The sequence below is a fragment of the Lissotriton helveticus genome, chromosome 6 (genome assembly GCF_964261635.1).
Source record: "Lissotriton helveticus chromosome 6, aLisHel1.1, whole genome shotgun sequence".
In the NCBI taxonomy this organism is placed as follows: domain Eukaryota; kingdom Metazoa; phylum Chordata; class Amphibia; order Caudata; family Salamandridae; genus Lissotriton; species Lissotriton helveticus.
In genome coordinates this window covers 2,109,955,895-2,109,973,752 of record NC_136067.1, presented here as the reverse complement: position 1 = coordinate 2,109,973,752, position 17,858 = coordinate 2,109,955,895, and positions in this window count along the sequence as shown.

Here is a 17,858-nt window from a genome sequence, read left to right as displayed (position 1 = left end):
CAGGGGCTGAAGCCTGTATTGTGCCACCCATGAGGTCATTCAAAATGACACCACAGGTCTGCTACAGCAACCTGTGTAAGATGGTGCTTGCATCTCTTTGTAAAAATGAAGGTGAGAAGGAGCCTTGGTAAATTAATAAAGAAGTTTATTCTTCAAATGGATCCCATCCACATAAGACCTCTTGTCAGGAGGAACAGCAAGCTTCAACTGCCCACTCACAGTTCTTGTCATGAGCAGCTGAATACACATCATAACATTCTAAAGCACCAGGCAAAAGGAGTGGAGGCCTAAGATGAAAGTATCTTAGGATGCCACATATCTCCATTCTTTATAAAGAAAAAAAAGAAAGCTACAGCTTAAGAAAGATAACACAAAACTCTATTTAACAAAATCTTTCAAACATTTCGGAGGAGAAGAAACTCTAGAAGATTTGCGAACATTGTCAGGCATCACAGAAGAATGTTTAAAACTATAGTCTTTAGAACATTTCTTAAGAGGAGTACAAATGAAATCTTTCCTAACCACCACCACCCTGTTCAAATTCCAAATGCGGTAGTCAGCAGTTTGAACAGCAGTTTTAAAAATATTAATGACTTGTATGGGATTCAAAAATTTAAAAGAAGACTTTTTCTTTGAAGGATTTTTTATAGGAACCCAATCTCCAACTTTTACTTAAGTTATTTTTACACTTTTTCTTAAATCATGATACCTTTTCCTATCTTCAATTTTCAGTTCTTCTGGTGACAGCATCTGTTGACAACCTGTAGGCCTCAACTTTCTTCCAAATTTGAATACGCCAGTCAAGACCTGTTGAACGAGCCATGTCAATAATCCCTTTTAACACCGATTAAACCTCTCAACCATTCCGTTGGTTTCTGGGTGGTATAAAGAGGATCTTTTGTGTTTCATAGCATGTTTAGACAAAAACAATTGCATTTCCCTGGATACAAATTGGACACCATTGTCCGCAAGAATAGTTGAAGGTAGGCCTTTCCTTGCAAAAAGTTTTTCTAAGAATGAAATAACCTGCTTGGTGTCAATCCCTCTAGAGATGCCTATCTCAAGCCACCTCAAATAAAAATAAACCAAGACAAAAACATTCCATTCAGAACCTGAAGACTGTATGGTGTAGAGAATATCAAGCCCAACCTCTTTCCAAGGAGCATCAGGTCTATCCCTTATGAACATGGGTTGTACTTTTGGCTTGACAACTCTCTCACTCAAGGCACACTCAACGCAATCTCTTATTTTGCGTTCCACCTGTAAATCCATCCCTGGCCACCAATACGACATCCTAAGTGTCTCTTTTGTCTTGGATATCCATTGATGTGTCAAATGTGCAAGGGAGATAAGTTCTTCTCTAAGAGAAGCAGGGGGAACCAGTCTTAAACCCCTGAAAAGCAAACCATTACTTTCAGATAATTGCTCCCTGACATGGTAAAATCTCTCAAGATTTTTATCATCCTGAGGTTTACCCTTCCAACCCATATTAAGATTCTGTAGAACTCTTGTTAAAACAACCTCCTCTGATAAAGCTTTTTCCCATCTTACTTTATCAATTACGTTCTCATCAATGGTACAAACCATTTCTGAATCCTGTTCAAACTCATCATTGCAGTCCAATTCATCTTTAACAACTAGTCTAGACAAAGCATCAGCCACTTTGTTTTCTACACCAGGCAAGTACCTGATGTCAAAATTATAGTCCTGCAACCCAACAACCCATTTTGTTATTCGACTTGAGACAGCATCTATGCCTTTCTCAGTAAAAATTTCACACAAAGGCTTGTGGTCAGTCCTGACCTCAAACTCACAGCCCCAAAGAAAATTCTTTAATTTCTTTATTGACCAATAAACAGCAAGGGCTTCTCTTTCAACTACTGAATACCGTAGCTTATCGCCTCGCAAACTTCTTGGCAAGAAGAGTATAACTAATTCCTGAGAGTCATATTTTTGAACAAGCACCGCACCAAGCCCTTTTAAACTGGCATCCGTAATCAAAATGGACTTCTTTTCCGGGTCAAAACTACATAACTTGGGAGCAGCCTTTAAACTGTCTGTAAGAGTACAAAATTCTTGTTCACATTTATCATCCCAGAGGAATTCACACCCTTTACGGAGTAAATCCCTCATGCGGACACACAATGAAGCAAACCCACCAATAAATTTACTGTAATATTCCGTCATGCCTAGGAAGCTCATTAATTCTTCTTTGTTAGTGGGAGAGGCCATCTTCTGAATGGTCACAATCAAACTATCTTTAGGTAAAACACCACCTTCTGAAATAGTATGGCCTAAATATTCAATTGAACTCTTCCTGAACTTGCATTTATCAATCTTACCTGTTAGATTCAATTCATTCAACCTATCCAACACCATGAAAAGTCTCTCGTCATGTTCATTATTATCTTTTCCAAAGATCAAGATATCGTCTTGATACACTCTAACACCTATAAGGTCTCTCAAAACATTTTCTAAAGCTCTTTGAAAGACTGAGGCTGCTGAGACAAGGCCAAAAGGGAAACATACCAAAAGGGGTAACAAATGCTGTTAGATCTTTTGAGCTTTCGTCTAACTTGATCTGGTGGTATGCGGACCTCAAATCTATAGTACTGAAAACCTTCGCTCCTTTCAATAACATCAACATATCGTTGATTTTTGGAAGTGGATATCTATCCACCACAACATTTTTATTCAATTCTCGAAGGTCCACACATAGACGAAGAGACCCATCCCCTTTTTTTGCTGCGACCACCAGAGCGACCCATTGAGTAGCTTCCACATGTTCAATAATACCTTCTTTCTTTAGCCGCTCTAACTCATTCTTGACCTGTTCCCTAACTGCAACAGGTTCATTACAAACTTTGCTACATACAGGTTTAGCATTGTTGAAAAACACTAAAACAGGGGTATAGGGCCAAGATAGCTGCACTTTATCCAATGTTTTGCGGTACAGTTAGTTCGTTTTGGGTGCCAGGAACCTGAAGTCATAGACCCCTAGACTCCCAACATAATTACAATCCAACACAATGGTTCAGCACCCCACACAGTGTACAATTAACAATAATAGTCAAAACAATAATCAAGAAAAACAATTCAAAGGAGCCTTGGTAAATTAATAAAGATGTTTATTCTTCAAATGGATCCCATCCACATAAGACCTCTTGTAAGGAGTAACAGCAGGCTTCAACTGTCCACTCACAGTTCTAGTCATGAGCAGCTGAATACACATCATAACATTCTAAAGCACCTGGCAACAGGAGTGGAGGCCTAAGATGAAAGTATCTTAGGATGCCACACTCTTACTATAGATATAGGTTCACTATCAATCTATATCACTACACTTAAAACCTATCAGTCACCCCTTTGGCAGGAGTTAAGGAATAAAGATGAAAGTATCTTAGGATGCCACACTCTTACTATAGATATAGGTTCACTATCTATCTATATCACAACACTTAAAGCCTATCAGTCACCCCTATGGCAGGAGATCCTGACTGCAGGGTGCTGGGTTTTACGTTTGAGGGTGCCCCTGCATGAGTGGCGCCCGCAGCAGTTTTCAGAGACCATTCACCGGGGATGTATGTGATGCAGCTAGACAGCATTATAACCTCACGAGAAATGCTATCTTTAAAACAGCTGCTTAGAAACATGTTGTGTTTGGTGTCAAACACCTTGGAACCATACCTCCACACCAGTAACTGGTATGGGAGGGATGATTCCACCCTTCAAAGGGGACATGTGTGGATCACCGGTCTACCGGTACCGACTTTCTCAACCCGGGCAGCACAAAATGAATACTGCCAGCCACAGACCCATTTCTGCCCTCTTGCTGCTGAGCCAAGCTGGAGCAGAGAAAGGCATGACAATAGGCATCCTGTCGCAGGGAGGTGTGACCACCTCCCTGACAGGCTTTAGTGTATTCGGACTGGGTGGGTGCAATCTGAGACTGCCGGAAGTATGCACTGGGGGCACATTTGGTGGCCCTGTGCATAGTGCAGCTAGAAACAGTTCTGGGAGCAGTTGGCTCCTGCTCTGGGGTGAAACTGGACAAAGGACGTGGATGTAGCCACCCCTCTGTCCTGCCCCTCCCCTACGAGGGACTCCTGAATCTGTCCTGCCCCTTTCTTGGGTATAAGAGGGCTTACCTGACCTGGGCTCTTTGGATTACACCTCAACAAGATTCTACAAAGAAGAAACCAAGTGCTTCGACTGTCTGCACGACGCTGGATGACTGAAGAATCTCCCTTGGAGTAAAGGAGTTACTCCCCTGCCCTAGCAGGCACTTAAGCGCATCTGACTGGCTTGCATCTCCCGAGGACTCAAAGATTTCAGCAACACAGGAGGGGGGTTTCCGAAGGTCCCTGTGGTCGATCTGCCCTCTCAGTAATTCTGAGGCCATTATCCCTCGTGGGGACTGCGTGACCCGAACTCCTGTGCACCATGTACATTTGCAGTTGCATATGCTTGTTGGAGATTGCTGAGCTTGTGCATTGGACTCCGAGTAGTCTTGACCCCAAGCAGTATTTGCACCAAAGAACTCCAGCCTCCCCGCACCAAGAGCTCCGTGGGCTGGTACTTCTTGATCTTGCTCAAGGTCTCCTCGCGATCCCTGGTCCATTGGCCTGTGGGTCCTGGTGAGGATGACGTTGCTTATTCTTGGGATTCCCTGGTTGCTCCAGACGTGCCCTGACTCTGCATTGCTTGGTCCACACCATAACCAGTTTGTCCTTATGCATGGTTTCATTTGCCAAGGCTTGTTTCTGCTCCAGCCGGACACCGACCCCTCAGCACTCGACATTCTTCATGGGACAGCTCACCTCCGGCTCCTGGTCATCCTCGACATCTCCGTGTCCATGTGGCTGAATAGTCCAAACATCCCCTCAATGCACCTGAAGCACCTGACATTGGTGGGCATTCGACTACCGAGCCCCTGGGTCCTTGTGGCTGAATAGTCAAACATCCCCTCAACGCACCTGAAGCACCTGACATTGGTGGGCTTTCGACTACCGAGCCGCTGGGTCCTTGTGGCTGAAGAGTCAAACATCCCCTCAACGCACCTGAAGCACCTGACATTGGTGGGCTTTCGACTACCGAGCCCCTGGTCACCTGAAGTGACCCAGCCTCTGTCCCCTCTGCTTTCAGGTTCCTTCCTTCCAGAATCCAGGCTTGGATTCCTCTGGACACTTTTCACCTTCACGGCAGCAGTACTTCTTCTCAGCACGCCATTGAAAAAGATGGAGATATCCGACACCACTTGATCCCTATGCACCCGGCTCCTCTGGGATAGGTAACTCGGGTACTTCGGTATCCATGTGTGTGTTGCCCTTAGAACCTCTTAAGTTCCAAAGGGTTTGGTTGAAGTCCTCTTCCAAGTGTCCTTCACTTGTAAACCTTTAACCGCGACTTTCTCATAGAGTTGTAGGGGGCACCCGCTCGTGTTCACACACTGCACCCGTCATCCGTGAGGTCTCGACCTGTTCACCTGGGGTGGTTCCTTGGGGTCCCAGCGATTCTACGTGCTCTTGTCACTGTGTCTGTTGAAGTCGTGACCATTTTTTTAGTCTACGGTTAGGTCCCTCCCTGGAGCACGCTGTGTAGTGTGCTACTTACAACTGTTCTATTGATTTTGTATTGTGTGTTTTGTGTTCTGTTCTCAGTTAGAGAAGAGTAGAGAGTGTTTCAGTAATAAATACATATTTTTATATAAACACTGTGTTGTTCTCCTTTCATTATTCATTCAGGAGGTGATATTCTGGTGAAACAAGCTGCTTTACATTCCTTCAAGACTAAGCCTGAAGGCTGCTCTCCACAGCTACCACTAGGATAGCTTTCTGAAGGTGATCGTTGACCTTGAACATCATAAGGGTCGTTTGTACTGGTGCACGGTGCCCACTTCAATTAGCGGATAGCATATATTAGGCCAACTTCTCACAATTAATATTCGGGAACAATTGAGCGCTGTACTTTAATGCTATGTTAGTCGCAGCTCTGTATGTATGTCCTCTAAACCCCTAGCAAGGCCCTCCGTGCACGCCTGGGGGCACGGTGCTCGATCCTGTCCATAGTAAGGATTATGGCTGGTCTAGGCTGACAGTTTTGTTATTTCACACAGCTGCAGGACAAAGTCATTCTATATGTCCCCCTCCAGTCAGATGCAATTGAAAAAATAATTATATAAAAGCCCCTGGCCACCCACACGTTACCAGTTGGCTCCATAGAGCCGGGTGAAGCAGATTGTACCCTCCCTTAGCAGCAGTGCGCCAAGCTGTCGCTAGGGTCTCTCTTAAAGGCATGCATGTGTGCTGAGGTCAAAATTGCTAGGTTTCACTCAGTGAGGCAGAGGGGTCCCTGCTGGACCCTCCAGAAGGGGGGCTACTTTTGGAACATAACCTGTGAATCCTAGACCTGACATTGGTGTCATTTGGACCACTCACATTGCTAATATTTACAACCTGGGGAGTGGAAACAGAGCTGTACAGTAACTTGCAGCACCTGGAGGGTGTGGACGGGAAGGTAATTCCACGGCATCCAAGCTACAATTGGGCAACCCACCCACACTAAGCTGCTGTCTGTTCAAGTGGAGTCACTTAGCATCCATACTTGGTTGCGTGTGATTCACTTGCACTGGTCACTCGAATTGATCGAAGGCGACCAACTTAATCTGACGGGCAAGTCCAAAATGTGTCACATTACTGTATGTGTGAAATTTTCAAACTGCCTGTGCATCGTTTCATTCATATACACTGTTTAAATTCATTTAAATAATTACTGATGTCAATAGGGGCGAGTATTGGATGCACCAAGACATCTGCAGCAGTGAGTGCTGCTATGCTGCAAGGATATGAAGGTTAAATAGGACTGGCAGGTCCCGCTGGGTGCCGGCCACGTGGCCACTTGCAGGTTTTGTGGTTATTTCAAAGGGCAGAGGAGGGGTCACTGCAAAGAAAACCTGGACCGATTCACCTGCTGGGTGTGGTGATGATTTCAACCTCATGGTCACAGGATCAAACCCTGTTGTGTCTATCAATCTATCATCCTAAAAAGCATGAAGTTACTGCAAGGATTTTAATATGGTTAAATGAGCAGGGGGCTGACTGACTTGGTGAGGCACAAAAGACAATTACCCAATGGTACTGGACTATGACGCAACATTGGGTCACTACCGTTGTAGCAATAATTCGGGGGAGGGGCAAACTTAGTGGCCAGTTAACTGGAATGTCCCTCAGCATAACCAGTGGGTACCACAGGACGCTTCACCGATTGTTATGAGACTGCCAGCCCCATAGCTGGTCCAGCCATGGGGTGTAGGAGTGGTTGCCCTTATAGGGGGGCAGTGTCCTCAAGGTGTGGGGTACACTGTGTATTAAAGCTACCTACCTTTCCTCTCCTGCATCCCAGCAATACTTCAAATCTGGGTGCGGGGTAATCGACACCAGGGTGGGTGCACCGGTACGGCGACACAACATCCAGTCAAAGTCTGCAGTTAGACTGCGATTGGATTCTGTTCAGACTGTCCTTCCGTTCTCACCATCCACGTGTCTGCTTCCAGGTATACATTAATGGAAGTTTGGCACAGGGCTAATCACGCCAGGGGGGGGGGGCAACAGCAGGGTGCCTCAGCATCTATAGATCGCTTACAGATAGTGAGGGACTACTGGGCTACTCACGCCAGGGTTGGGGCAGCAGCAGGGTGACTCAGCATCTATAGGTCGCTTTCAGATGGTGATGGACCACGGGGCTACTCACACCAGGGTGGGGGCGGCAACAGGGTGACTCAGCATCTATAGGTCACTTTCAGATGGTGATGGACCACGGGGCTACTCACGCCAGGGTGGGGGCAGCAACAGGGTGACTCAGCATCTATAGGTCACTTTCAGATGGTGATGGACCACAGGGCTACTCACGCCAGGGGGGGGAGGGCAGCAGCAGGGTGACTCAGCATCTATAGGTCGCTTTCACACAGTGAGGGACCACAGGGCTACTCACGCCAGGGTGGAGGCAGCAGCAGGGTGACTCAGCATCTATAGGTCGCTTTCACACAGTGAGGGACCACAGGGCTACTCACGCCAGGGTGGGGGCAGCAGCAGGGTGACTCAGCATCTATAGATTGCTTTCACACAGTGAGGGACCACAGGGCTACTCACGCCAGGGTGGAGGCAGCAGCAGGGTGACTCAGCATCTACAAGTCGCTTTCAGATAGTGATGGACCACAGGACTACTCACGCCAGGGTGGGGGCAGCAACAGGGTGACTCAGCATCTATAGGTTGCTTTCAGATGGTGATGGACCACAAGGCTACTCACACCAGCATGGGGACAGCAGCAGGGTGACTCAGCATCTACAGGTCGCTTTCACACGGTGAGGGACCACAGGGCTACTCACGCCAGGGTGGGGGCAGCAACAGGATGACTCAGCATCTAAAGGTCGCTTTCACACGGTGAGGGACGACAGGGCTACTCACGCCAGCATGGGGACAGCAACAGGGTGACTCAGCATCTACAGGTCGCTTTCACACGGTGAGGGACCACAGGGCTATTCACGCCAGGGTGGGGGCAGCAACAGGGTGACTCAGCATCTATAGGTTGCTTTCAGATGGTGATGGACCACAAGGCTACTCACACCAGCATGGGGACAGCAGCAGGGTGACTCAGCATCTACAGGTCGCTTTCACACGGTGAGGGACCACAGGGCTACTCACGCCAGGGTGGGGGCAGCAACAGGATGACTCAGCATCTAAAGGTCGCTTTCACACGGTGAGGGACGACAGGGCTACTCACGCCAGCATGGGGACAGCAACAGGGTGACTCAGCATCTACAGGTCGCTTTCACACGGTGAGGGACCACAGGGCTATTCACGCCAGGGTGGGGGCAGCAACAGGGTGACTCAGCATCTACAGGTCGCTTTCAGATGGTGATGGACCACAGGGCTACTCATGCCAGGGTGGGGACAGCAGCAGGGTGACTCAGCATCTATAGGTCGCTTTCAGATGGTGATGGACCACAGGGCTACTCATGCCAGGGTGGGGACAGCAGCAGGGTGACTCAGCATCTATAGGTCGCTTTCAGATGGTGATGGACCACAGGGCTACTCACGCCAGGGTGGGGGCAGCAACAGGGTGACTCAGCATCTATAGGTCACTTTGAGATGGTGATGGACATGCAGGCAATGAAAAAATAAAGGGCAGGAAATTAGTGCTAATCATGGGCCCTGTTTGACACACTGGTATACCTCTCGCAAACGCTGGCTTATGGGCTACATATGCTGGATCCACCAGACAGCCTGGTGGGTTGTGTTAGGTTGCTGTACCAAAATAGGTGCTGTTACTGCAAGAGTGTTGGAAAGTATGGTTTGGAGCACGGATGCTGACTATTACCAGAACACATTTGCAGTCATATTTAGAAGCTGCAGGTACATTTGCTCATATGTTGCTCCGGGTTCCCAAATCCACAGCATTGACTAACCTTTCCAGCACTCTGGAAAACGAGGGGTAAAAGCATAAAAAGACTACAATGTTTTAAAAGTATTTGGCATGCCCCTTATTCAGAAAAATTCATATTTGGAAGGAGCAGGTAAACTTCCACTGCTGGTGCAGTACACGGTTATAAGGGCGAACCCCCAAAGTTTGGGAATAAGCAAGTACGAGGGTAAAACAAGGGCTCAGTCTTCAGGGCTGAGGTGCGTTGGAGCACCAGGTGTGAATGTCTGCAGTATGACTTCTGAGCAAACTAAGTAAATCATGCGTAGCACCATAGGCCAACTTGTGTGCAGAGTTAGTTCTGGTCAAACTAGGTGCAATCTTGCATAGAACCTATGAAATTGTGTGCAGGGTTGTGGGCTACTACCCTGGTGGGGACACAAGCATGGCGGCACAGCATCGGTCACAAGACTCCCCCTGTCTCTGCCCGATAACCCTCGCCAGGGGGTCCATATGTCTCTTGGTGCAGCATGCGGTCATCAGTGAACCCCCAGTGTGGACTCGCCAAGCAAGGCGGGGTAACCAAGGGCTCAGTGAACCCACACATGGATCTGCACATAATGGTACACAGCGAACAAGGGAGTATACCACGCAGAAGCCTGGTCAAGAGAAGAGCAGTGGTTTAATGTTATTAAAATATCTATGGACGGAGCTGTACTCCCATACAACGGAGGTCAGCGGGTAGAGAGAAGGGTATTAATCACTGTTAACAATTAAACCAATGGGCTTGGAGACCAACTCCACCATGATTACCAGCCAAGCCTTATACCAGGTACCGGGCGGTAAAGAGTAAACACATGACGCGGCAACACCTAACAAGAAGGCCCCTAGGGGAGCACAGGGCACCATAGTGATTTGTGCCTGAAAATTGGTTAAAGTAGTGATCAGTTGCTGCAACCCCGGGGAGGCCATTGAACGTGCCCATGGGGGTAAATAAAGCTGGGGCTAAAACAGAGAATAGCAGTGCCCAAGTTAAGTGGAGGCCAGCAAACTTGCCTACGGAAGGGTAAATAAACCATGGGCAAGGACACCAAGCAGAAGGGCTTGGTTCAACTCTAAACCAAAATCAAATATAATCGGAAGGGCTCGGTGAATTAGGCATGGTCTCTTTAGGGCAACGCCGCAAGGTTTCCCCAATAGGGCTAAGAAACACCTGCAGAGGTAGATGGGGATTGTCCAGCTAGAAGGACTTGTAACCATGTAATAGGTAGATGTGAATTGTCAAGCTAGAAGGGCTCGTAACCATGTCAGAGGTAGATGTGGATTGTCCAGCTAGAACGACTCGTAACAATGTCAGAGGTAAATGGGGATTGTCAGAGTCTGGAGAGGCCATTGAAAATTCTTGCAGGAGGGTAAACCGTGCCATGCACAAAATTCCCGGAACAGAGGGGTTTCTGGATTTATCAGATGCCATGACCACGGGATGTTGTGATGGGGGTCCATTTGTCTAGATTGGGCATTGAACTGTTTCTGTTGGACCTGGGTGATGCCCTAGAAACATCAGGGTGTAAGTAAGAATGCCTGCCTTGGTGGGGGGCCCTGGGTGTGACCCAGAGCTGTGGCGGAGTTACAGGGTGATCCAGAGGTGAATGGTACATAGGAGTACCCTCTTCAGGAGCACAGGAAGGGTGCAAATGCCAATACCCCCAGGAAGTCCTTGCGGCATGACCCTGGAGGAACGACAGCGCCCCCTTAGTCCTTCGGGCGGTTGTAAACCTGAGCAACCGGGGGCTTGCCTGGATAGGCTCCGCCCCCTCAAAGGGCGTGAGTAAATGGGTGGACTGGTGGTCCACAGGATGTAAGGGGTAATCCCCCAAAATGGTTAGCACCGATTGGGTATGCCACGGTGCAATTTGGCTCATCACGTGGGCAGGCAGCAGAGGGGCAGCTGCCCTTGGATCGCCCGTAGGTTCAAGTTCAAGTTCAGAAATTTATATAGCGCACTACTCACCCAAAGGGTCTCAAGGCGCTTGGGGAGGCGGGTGCATTTACTTATCGAATATCCAAGTTTTTAGTTGCTTTCTGAAGGAGAGGTGGTTTTGAGTAAGGCGGAGGTGGGTGGGGAGAGAATTCCAGGTCTTGCCGCTAAGTAGGACTAGGATCTTTCCCCCATGGTGGATCTGTGGAAGCGCGGAATTGCGGCGAGGGCTTGATTGGAAGATCGAAGTTGGCGGGTGGGGGTGTAGAAGGACAGTCTAGTATTGAGGCATTCGGGTCCTGGGTCATAGAGGGCTTTGTGTGCGTGGGTGAGGAGACGGAACGTAATTCTCTTGTTGACGGGGAGCCAGTGGAGATCTTTCAGGTGGTTGGAGATGTGAGCTTGACGAGGGATGTCCAGTATGAGTCTGGCTGATGCGTTTTGGATGCGTTGGAGTTTTTTCAGTAGTTTGGCTGTGGTTCCGGCGTAGAGGGTGTTTCCGTAATCAAGTCGGCTGGTGACCAATGCGTGGGTGACCGTTTTTCTTGTTTCAGTGGGGATCCAGCGGAAGACTTTTTTGAGCATGCGTAGGATGTTGAAGCAGGATGATGAGACGGCATTGGCTTGTCTGGTCATCGAGAGGTAGGAGTCCAGGATGAAGCCCAGGTTGCGTGCGTGATCCGTTGGTGTGGGTGCGGTTCCCAGGGCTGGTGGCCACCAAGAGTCATCCCAGGCTGAGGGAGATGAGCCTAAGATGAGGACTTCCGTTTTGTCCGTGTTCAGTTTTAAACGGCTGTTCTTCATCCACTCGGCTACTTCTTTCATTCCTTCGTGTAGGTTGGTTTTGGTGGTGTTCGGTGTTCGGGTCATTGGTGAGGGAGAGGATCAGCTGGGTGTCGTCTGCGTAGGAGATGATGTTGAGGTTGTGTTGGCGTGCGATGGATGCGAGAGTACTCATGTACACGTTGAAGAGGGTGGGACTGAGTGATGATCCTTGTGGTACGCCGCAAATGACTTCGGTGGCCTCTGATTTGAAGGGGGGGGGCGGGGTCTCTGGGTTCTTCCGGCGAGGAACGATATGATCCATTCCAGTGCTTTTCCTTGTATTCCGACGTTGCTGAGTCGTTGTATGAGGGTGCTATGACAGACTGTGTCGAAGGCTGCGGAGAGGTCAAGTAGGATGAGGGCAACTGTATCTCCGTTGTCCAGTAGTGTACGGATGTCGTCTGTTGCTGCGATAAGAGCGGTTTCGGTGCTGTGTTTGGCTTGGAAGCCGGACTGTGAAGGGTCGAGGGATTTATTGGATTCGATGAAGGCGGCTAGCTGGCTATTGACGGCTTTCTCAATGACTTCGGCGGGGAATGGGAGGAGTGAGATGGGGCGGTAGTTCTTAAGTTCGGTGGGGTCTGCTGTGGGTTTCTTCAGAAGGGCGCTCAGTTCGGCATGTTTCCAGATTTTCGGGAAGGTGGGGGAGTTGAAGGAGCAATTGATGACATCGCAGAGATGGGGTGCGATGATGGGGCCTGCTTTGTTGAAAATGTGGTGGGGACATGGGTCGGTTGGCGATCCTGAGTGGATGGAGTTCATCAGGCAGATGGTGTTTTCGGTGGAGATTGGGTTCCAGGCGCAAAGGTTGTTAGAGGACGGTATTGGATCGGAGATGGGTGGAGTGGCCAGGTCTTCGGCCTGGTTTTCAAAGCTGTTATGTATTTCAGCGATTTTGTTGTGGAAGAATGAGGATAGAGAGTCGCAGAGGTCTTGGGAGGGAGAGATGTTGTTGGTGCCGGCGGTGGGGTTAGTGAATTCTTTGACGATGTTGAATAGTTCCTTGCTGTTTTGGGTATTGTTGTGAAGTCGATCCTTGAATGCTGATTTCTTGGTCGATCTGATTAGTTGGTGGTGTTTGCGGGTGGCGTTCTTGAAGGTGGCTAGGTTATCGGTGGTTGGGTTTTTTCTCCAGGCTTTCTCGAGGGTACAACAGAGCTTCTTGGATTTTTTAAGGTCGTCGTTGAACAAGGGGGCTTTTTTGCTACCTTGCTTGATTAGATGGTTTTTCAAGGGTGCAAGTTCGTCAGCACTCTGGGTGATCCATTGGGTGAGGTTAGTGGCTGCTTGGTTTGGGTCCGATGATTTGGGGGGGGGTTTTGGTGAAGCGATATGAAGAGTTGTTCGGTGGTGATTTTGTTCCAATTTCTTCGCGGAATAGGTAGTGGGGGGTTGTGGGTCGTGGACTTTTTGAAGTTGAAGTGAACGCAACTGTGGTCCATCCAATGGAGTGCTGTGGTGTGATCGAAGGAGATGTGTTTGCTGGAGGTGAAGATAGGGTCGAGCGTGTGTCCGGCGTTGTGGGTGGGGGTGTCTATGAGTTGTTTGAGTCCTAGATTGGCCAGGTTATCCAGAAGGGTGGAGGTGTTGCTGTCGTTGTTCTTTTCCAGGTGAAAGTTGAGGTCTCCCAGTAGAATGTAATTCTTGGAGGGGAGGGCATGTGGGCTGATGAAGTCAGCGATGTCTTCGCTGAATTGTGTGCGGGTTCTGGAGGTCTGTAGATGAGGGTGCCTCTGAGTGTGGTTTTGTGGTCGGTGTGAATCTGGAAGTGGAGGTGTTCGGCGGAAGCGAGGTTGTCGTCGGAACTGGCCGTGATGCGGATGGTGTTCTTGTGGACGATGGCGATGCCTCCTCCTGTTTGGTTGGTGCAGTCTTTTCGGATGATCTTGTAGGTGTCCAGGATGGCTATGGCGATGTCGGGCGCTGATGAGGCGTTCATCCATGTTTCTGTGAGGAAGGCGACGTCCGGCGATGTAGTGTCGAGTAGGTTCCAAAGTTCAATGGCGTGTCTGTGGACGGAGCGGGTGTTGAGCAGGATGCACTTAAGATGGTTAGTGTCGGAGCTCTGTTTGGAGTTAGTGGATTTGGTGTGGGTCCTGATGCAGTCGAACTTGCAAGAGTGGCAGGCGAAGGGTCCGTGGGTGTGAATTGGGGCGGCATGGTAGCAGTTTGGGAGGCGGCCGGGGTTAAGGGCTGAGAGGGTAGCGGCGCCATAAGTAATGCGGGAGGAATGGGATTTGCGGGGAGCAGGGGGTCTGGCACTGGGCGCGGTCCAGGCGCGGACGGGCGTAGACGGGCTTACCTTTGGCGCACCTTCGGCGCGCATGAATGAATGAATGAATGAATGAAAAGATTCTTATTGTGCGCAAACTTTGCCCAATGGGCGTCAAGGCGCCTACATCAAAATAACAGCTCGTCACCACATGTAGCATTCAATCATTGGTAGGCCCTCCTGAAGAACCAAGTTTTAAGTTCCTTTTTAAACAGATCAATTGAGGGTAAAGTTTTTATCTCAATTGGGATGGAGTTCCAAAGCTGCGGGGCAACAACTGAAAAGGCCCTGGCTCCCCATCTAGTCAGCCTAAAGCGGGGCACGACAAGTTGGAAAAGTCCAGCGGACCGGAGGCCTCTAGTTGGAACATAGCGAGTGAGTAAGGAACTAATCGCACTCGTTGATCCCTCCGCCAGAGCTCTATAAGCCAAACAGAGAATTTTAAAAGAAATTCTGTGCTGCACAGGAAGCCAATGAAGGTCTTTCCTGGCCTTGGTGGCAGATGATGACTTAGGAAGAGCCAAAACAAAGCGTGCAGCAGCATTCTGCACAATTTGCAGTCGGTGTATGAGGCTCTTATTAGACTCCATATACAAAGAGTTGCAGTAGTCTAACCTGGAGCCAACAAGAGCGACTGCAACTTGTTTGCGCGCCTGGGGGGAGAGATAGCCACGGATTCTATTAAGTATCCTAATCACGCCCCAGCACGTGGCCACGGTCCTGTTAGCTTGTAGGGACAGAGAGAGTGAGGTGTCGAATATCACACCAAGATTTCTGGCTGATTGGGATGGAGTGGGGCAGGTGCCAAGAGAAGAAGGCCACCACTCGCTCGACCAAACATCCTGGTCCTTTCCAAAGACCAGTACCTCTGTCTTTTCGCCGCTAAGCTTAAGGGAATTGATAGTCATCCAGTCTGCCACATACTGCATGCATAACCTAAAGCTGGAGGCGGATGTCCTGACAGAGGAGTGAGCCAGAGACACCATTATCTGGGTGTCATCGGCGTAGGACACCACCTCCATCCCCTGCGATCTTACTAGTCTAGCAAGGGGGGCCACATAGATGTTAAACAGGGTCTGGCTCAATGCCGACGCTTGTGGCACCCCACATTGCAAAGACTTGGCAGGGGAGAGGTAGTTCCCGAGCATTACTCTCTGCTCCCTTTTCAAAAGAAAGGAATTCAATAGACTCAGGGCTGGTCCAGTAACCCCTGCCTCCCTAAGCCGAGATATTAAAATGGCGGGAGACAGGGTATCGAACGCAGCCGTGAGATCCAGCAGGACCAGAACAGTAGTTTGGCCAGAGTCCACTTTGCGCCGGATGTTATCGGCCACAAGAGTAAGAGCAGACTCTGTGCTGTGGTGTTTTCGGAATCCGTGTTGCGTGTTGTCTAAATATTCCGACTCATCGAGAAAAGAGGACAGGTGGAGGTTGAGATGCGCCTCCAATATTTTTGCTGGAGCAGGGAGAAGGGAGATAGGCCTGAAGTTTTTAAGAAGGCCGGGGTCGAGAGACGGTTTTTTGAGGAGAGGCTTCACAATAGCCTTCTTCCATACCGTTGGAAAAGAGCCCTGGGCAATAGCTTTATTCATAGCCACGAGCATGGGAGGAAGAAGACTACTTCTACACTCTTTAAGTTTTTTAAGAGGTAGAGGATCCATGGGGGAAGCGGATTTAGTCCTGTCCAGTAAAAGGTTCAGTCCCTCCAGAGACAAAGGAGGAAACTCCATGAGTGATTTGGGAGGGTCTTTACATGAAGTGTCAAGATTAGATATGATAGGAAAGATATTCTGATCCAAAGAGTGGCAATCGGCTTCCAAAGAGACATGAATGTCCAGGATCTTCTTATGGGAAAAGTCTGAGATATTATTGCATAGTTCCTGCGAACTAACTACAGGATCCGGAAGTTGAAGGGAGCATAGCGAGTCAGCGATTTTAAACAGCTCCCTAGAAGATGTGAGCGAGCTGGTAAGATTGGAAAAGTACTCCTGCTTCTCCATGACCACTCTCTGTTTATACTCCCGCAGAGCAGACTTGTGAGCCTCTCGATCATTAGAGTCCCAAGATTTCCTCCAACTTCTCTCACTGCTCCTGCATCCCTGCCTCAGAAGTCTCAGCTGGTCAGAGAACCAAGGTGCCGTGGGCTTCCGCCGGGCTACATAGCGCACAGAAGCGGGGGCAAGCTTATCCACAGCATTGGAAATAGAATCCATCAGATCTTGAGCTGCCTCAACTGCGTTTTTTCGGGCAAGAGATTCAGTAGAGGAGACCAGAGAGGCAAGGGCCTCATCCGTGATGATCCTAAAGTTTCTCCTAAGAGTACGTGAGGAGGTAGCCTGGGTGCCAGAACAAGGGGCGGGAAGACCAAATTCCAACGGAACTGCGAAGTGGTCTGTCCAGACCAGCGGCAGAGGGGGGCCAGTAGAAAGTCTCAGGTCACTAGAAAATACCCCGTCAAGTATATGACCAGCCTTATGAGTGGGACTATTCACAAGTTGAAAAAAGTCACAGGCTCCAAGTGACTCAACCAATGATAAAGTATCTTTTGAGTTGGCCTCATCGAGATGAAAATTAAGATTACCTAAGATGGTGAAGCAGGGCTTACCAAAGTAGGGTTCGAGAATTCTCAATAAGTCCGAAGAAAAGCCAGATCTGGGACCCGGATGCCTATAAATCAAAATCCCTGTAAAAGAGGCCGATGGGGCACACGTGATACAAAAATAAAGAGCTTCAAATCGATCTTGAGGCATGGAAATTAATTTAATTGTGCAGGGAAGAGAGGATTTTGAAAGAATAGCAATTCCTCCTCCTCTGCGCAGCAGTCTATCCTGCCTATGCAAGGAATAGCCATCAGGAATGGCCATAAGCAAATCGTGACCGGAGGTGTCAGAGGCCCAGGTCTCCGTAATAAACACCCAGTCCGGCTGCCGCTCATCCACAAAATCGTGAAAGGCCACGTTATGCTTGATGAGTGAACGCGCATTGATAAGAAAGCCAGATCTTAGGGAAGTAGCTGGCTGTGTTTGAGGGGGAGATGGTTTAATAGGATCAATAGATGAGAAATAAAAAGACACAGAACATGTCCTACAACAGAGAGAGTGCAGTATCCCTTCAGGCGAGAAGCAATGCGAACAAGGTTGAAAGCTTGGTTTAAATGAGAGGATTTCAGACATGGAATATTGCCTACTTGCCTCAAAGAGTGGAGAAGAAGTAAAAGCCGAGTCCAGCCCGACCTGCAGCCCGTCCTCAGCGCGGACGGGCGCAGACGGGCTGAACTCAGGCGTAACTCCGGCGTCAGTCCGGCGATCCCGCTGCGCGATGACGCTGCGCGTATGCATGGCTGCAATTTATGCTGGTCGCGCCTC